At 34.6% G+C, this 6000-nt stretch overlaps 1 pseudogene; it reads right to left on the bottom strand.

Moving 5' to 3' along the window:
• Window positions 1-692: 692 nt before the first annotated feature.
• Window positions 693-6000, bottom strand: part of LOC149203764 (nucleobase-ascorbate transporter 12-like) — a 175924-nt pseudogene continuing 170616 nt past the window's right edge.

Raw genomic sequence — 6000 nt, 5'->3', positions numbered from 1 at the left:
GTAGCAAAACCGTAGAATCCAAAACTCTGATACCAAATTTTAAGAAACCAGCTCACAAAAAGATAGAAAATATAGATCAACGACTTTAGAATCAACCCTTCTAGGGGGCAACCTACTTTACATTACACAAATGACAAAACCTCCTTTCTATATATAGGAGTCTAAGGGGTCACAATATAAGCAAAGCCGACATAACAATAATAATATAAGGGCACAACAATAACAATAGTGGGCTTCTATGGGGCACAATAATAACAATATATGGACAATAGGGGCACAACAATAACAATAAGGGCTACAATGACAATAGTAATGGGGGAATCACTAGTATTATAGAATTGGAGCAGCGAAACCCTAGAATCCAAAGCTCTGATACCAAATGTTAAGAAACTAGATCACAAAAAGATAGAAAAGATAGATCAACGACCTCAGAATTAACCTCTTCGATGGGGAAACCTCCTTTACATTACACAAATGAACAATTCTTTGATTATACAAATGAAAAAACCTCCTTTCTATATATAGGAGTTAATCAAAGCCGAAATAACAATAATAATATAAGGGCACAACAATAACAATAGTGGGCTTCTATGGCGCACAATAATAACAATATGGGGGCAATAGGGGCACAACAATAACAATAAGGAATACAATGAAAATAGTAATGGGCGAATCAATAGTATAATAGGGACCTAACAAAATTCTTTTGAATGGAATCGTATATAAAATCCCCATTCTTTCCTACTTACCATAATAGGATTTTCTAGGATAAAATCCACACGGAATGCAATCACCGAGTGAAGTCAGAATAGTCTGTTTAATACATAATTCAATCCACTGTTACTACTACAAAAGGGTCCATGTGAAGCCATTATGTAGGGAAGATAATATCTTGGTCTATGAGTGTTTCAATTTGGTGAAATTCCATATTCTTGCAAATAGGTAGGTATTGATAAGAAAAGGAAAAGAGAGATACCTATGATAATAACATTCCTTGAGCTCCCAGTTTCACTATATTGCAAATTTAATAAACCTAGTGTTGCAAGCGTAGCCCACGTAAAACATAGAAGATAAAAAATCATGGCCAGTGGAATCGAAGCTAAAACAATCCCCACTTTGATAACAAGTGAACCAAGGATTAACAATCCAACACCAAGTTCCATGTGTTGAGTCTCCTTTTTGATACCTTTCATACTTCATATTGTCCTCTATTTTTGACCAACTTTACCTCCAAATCTACTCACCATTTGCCTACATTCTTCAAAAACATGACTTTTAGCCTCCTTGTGTATATATGAGGTAATTCATATTTTAAAGAATGGTTTTTATCATTTCTTGTTAGTAGGAATGAAATATTTGATTCTTTATACTCTATAACTATTTGGATTAGCTCACATAGATTTTTAGACCTTGTTCCTACTCGTCTGGTACCAACATTGTTCATCCGCTACCAACATATTTCTTCTGGTACCCATGTTCCTGCTTATTTGATACCCATGCACCTATGCTCATCCGATACATGTGTTCCTATGTTCATCTAGTACCTCTGGGAATTTGGCACCTGCATGCCTATATTCATCTAGTACCTATAATCATTTGACACCAATATCACGCATCCGACTATGTTCATTCGCTATCTATGGGTGTCCAGCACCACCTGTGTTCATCTAGTACTAGGCTCGATTCTTCAACTACAATGGTTTGAAGTGAGTTGCCTTCGATGAGACTGAGGGAACTGATGGTTGACACATTACTTTTTATGGAAAATCAAAGATATGCTATATCACTCATGCATTGTATGTCATGAGGATGAAGCCAAACATGTAAAACAAAGTGAACTATATATTTTTGTAATGATTTGAGCTTATCCTTTAACATTGTATGTAATGACCATTCCTCTATAAGAGAAGCCCCGTAGATGATAGGTGTAAGCTAGAGACAGAGAGACAGTGTGTAAGATAGTATGACATATAGTTGCAGTTAAAGTTGGAGATAGAGTTTTAACTTTATTGTTATGCTAGAGACTTGATTATGTAATATTTTCATTTGAAATCAATAATATGAGCATAAATTAATGAATTCGATGTGTTAGTGGATTATTTTCTTCCATAAATTCTTCCATCTTTCATTGGTAGCTCAGAAGGGGCCCACCCAAGCCATCAGGGAAATTTTTTGTTACAGTAAGTGTGAATCTAGTTTGGTTTACGTGTGAAGCATAAGTTAGCATTATAATTCAATTTTAGTGTGTTGATATGATTCTAGTTTTGATTATATACAAGTAATATATTTTACCAAGTGGTAACTCATTGATTTTATGAATGCAAGCTTATTTCTCATGTTGTAGGTTTAAGTGATGAATTTTAATTTGAAAGAACATGAAGAGTTAAGGACAAATATCTCACCATTCACTTGCAAGTGATGTTAAGTGAAGACTCTTATCATACTAAAATTTCATGTATAAAAATGAACTAGTTAGATTAGGAATGTTTTCTTTGATGTTTGATTGCAGTAAGTTAATTGAAATTAGTTGCTACAGGAAAACAAAGTTGAATCCATATTTTTATTTCATGAGCCTGTAAATGGACAAATTTGTTACCTGAGCAAGAATCTTTTAGATTACATGCTTATTAGGATTTCTTCTATGAATTTTTCCTCCTAATGTTGTGAGATCGAAATTTGTATTGGTTTTGAATACTTCCTATCTAGGCTATACTCATCATATATAGGAACTTATCTATTATCGGCGCATATAGTGTATCAACTCTACTCATTACGAATCCTTGGTTGATAATTTCATACTGTGGCAATATGTCTGTCATATAATTTCCCCAACATTTTTGGAATCGTTGCTAGGGAGCTATAAACAGTAATAGGTAATGATTTGTTTTTTTTATGTATTTTGAGTGATATTGAGAATGACCTAAGGGCGGAGAGAAGACGGTAAGGCATGAGTGAAGAGCCACACATCCAATGTAGTGGGGTTTCTCCAAAGTTAAGTTTTCCTTTGTTTTGGTAAGTAGTTAAATTTTGATGTTTTCATTTCATGACAATAATTAGAGATAGGAAAGGTCGGTTTTTTTCATAAAAAATCCTAGAAAATCTATATGGTCCCAAAATTGTTAATCCAACTAATTCTACTTATCATTATTGAAGGAAAAGTCTAGAGGAGAAAATTTAAGTGGCAGCAGTAGAGAAGACATTAGTAAAGCAGCTTGGAACAGAAACAAAGAGTGGCAAAAGAAGTTTAGACTACATTGGAGATAATACCTTGGAACATTGTAGATAATCCAATGTATGAACCATTATCTCCTGAAAGAGATGCATCTCCTACTTCCATAAATTCCAAGTTGTGGGAAGAAATAATGGAAGGAGAAGGAAGAGTAGACAATGAGCCATAAATTTTTGGATTTCCAATTCTTGACATTATTAGGAATTCCACATGAAGAAAATTCATTTGTCATCATTACCTCACTTCAATGGTATGTCATCCGGAGATCCTGATTCATTTTTATTTGAATTTGATATATTGTGTAGAAGTTATAATTATATAGATAATCCCCAAAGTTAAAGATTTTTCCACCCACCTTAAACAAATCAACGTTAATATGGTTCATGAGTCTAGGGGAACACACTATTACATCTTGGGATGATATGAAAGCAACCTTTCTCCAAAAATACCAAGATTATTGTAGACATAGGGATGCTAAGAATGACATCCTTAAAATACAATAGACTGAAGAGGAAAGCCTAGAAGATTACGTAGAAAGGGTCATTTATAACTACCAAAAAAACAAGCAAGCTTCTCTTGACCTAGCCATAGTTAGAAACATTTTTCTAAAAGTTGTACAAGATGGCTACATGGAAGTACTTAATCTCATGAGTTCTTGCGATTTTTATCAGAAATCATTCACTAAAATTTTTGAATACTTCAATAAGTACTCCTATAGTCAACCTAAAGCTGGAAAAATCTCAAGAGAACTTATAAGTCAAGTTGGAAAACCCACTACAAGTAGTGTGACTAGAATAGAACTGGAAAATATATTGGAAAACGTGAAAACTAATATCTTTAACACAATTAGTAACTAGTTATATACCCTCAATAGTAAGAGGAAACAGGAAGAGGAAAACAATGTTTTAGTTATACTCTTCGCTCGTTGTAGGAAGAAGCATCTTGAAAAAGAATTCCCTTTTAATTCCATAGAGGTCTGTGGATTTTTCACATATAAACACCCAACTAATGAATGTCCTTCATTACCTGGCTTACAAGCTATTTACAAAGAGAGAAAAAAACCAAAATATCCATCTTATCCCCATAGGAGACCATGGAGGCAACAAAAGCCCTCCATGTTTCAGGACCGTTCCATGCAATTTACACAACCATAGTGGGCCCTTCAAATGCCTTACTCCCAATGGGTGCCTCAACCATCGTAAAGACATGCTTGGAAACAAGGTTGGAGGGGGACTCCCTATGGGAATATTCCTCCACAACCATACCAAATAGCTTATTACCCAATAATCACACAATATCCTCCAAATATTTCTTAGTTACTGTTGGGGTTTAACCCACCTATATTACCTTCTTTTGCACAACAACAATTGCCTATGAAATCAAGTTCACAAGAAATTTCCCTAACCATGAATAAAATTCAACAACAGATGCCTATGAATTCAATTCCACAACAACTTTCTCTGCCCATGAATCTAAATCAAAAACAAATGCCACCAAACCCTAATCCTCCTCAAACTACTCAATTACTTGCACAAAATTCCAAATCCTAATAATAGGTTAGCTCAACCTATACATAATATGGAGTTGTAAACATTCCCTACCCACACTATCACTTCAATTCCAATGAGTGAAATTCGATTAAGATCTGGGAAGGTCTTAAATAAAAAAGGACTTATAGTGATCATTCAAGAAGAACAAGTAATAGAAACACCTCCTAAAAACAAGGACATACATAATCAAGAGGAAGATTATACTCCCGATGAAGAGGAAGACCCTGCCTCAGCACCCATAAATTATACCATACAACCTAAAGCATCTCAGGGGGCTACTCAACCGCCCTGTCTAGAGAGATTGCTTTTCAAAAAGGCTAAGATCCTGCTAGGATATGATTTAGAGGCTAAATTGTAAATTATTTGTGTAAAGATAGTTTTTCTTCAAGTCATCAAAGATAATCCTATCTACACCAAGATTGTAAGGGATCTTTTCATTAAAAACCAGAAAGAAAAAGAAATACCCCCGCTATTATAAAAGTAGTTCACCAATTGTCAGAAACCATGTCAGAGATGCCTTCTAAATACACTGATCTTGGGAATCCATTTGTGACCATACATATTAATGGTATATATTTACCAAACAATCTTGTTGACCTAGGTGCAAACATAAATATCATGATTAGTTAGAAGGCTTGAGGCCAACTCAAACACTATTCGAGTTAGCAAACAAATCCATCATTAAACTTGCAGGAAGCTTGGATGACATAACAATCATACCAACATCATAGGAATATCTCATGGAATTCTTTGTAATCCAACCGAAATCCTCCAAACATGGACATCTAGTAGTACTGGGCCGAACTTAGCTAGCCACTATTGATTCCTTCATTACATGCAGGACTGGAGAGATGACAATTTCCAATGGATGTCAAAGTCAAAAAATTACCTTATTTCCTCTTACCCAGCCTGCTGTACAAATCCCCTTATAGATAGAGAACCCATATGGAGACGAGGAATCTACTAAACCTTTGTTAAAATTTTAACTGTCTAAAGGCCTTCAAGAAGAAATTGAAGATCAATTTTTGAACTTGTTCTTAACAGGATGTATTGATTTTCCACAATGTGAAGTCTATATGAATGACTTCACAATATATGGGGAAGATTTCCAACAAGATTTGAATAACCTAGAGAAAGTTTTAATCACATGTCAAGAGACCAACCTTTCCCTTAGTAATGAAGAATCTAGAATGATGCTTACAGAGGATGTTGTGTTAGGCC

Source organism: Pinus tabuliformis, chromosome 2_1 (assembly GCF_031772625.1).
Source record: "Pinus tabuliformis cultivar Carrire ecotype Pingquan chromosome 2_1, CPIR1, whole genome shotgun sequence".
NCBI lineage: Eukaryota > Viridiplantae > Streptophyta > Pinopsida > Pinales > Pinaceae > Pinus > Pinus tabuliformis.
Note: the sequence above shows the minus strand (reverse complement) of the source record. Positions and strands in the feature narration are given on the sequence as shown.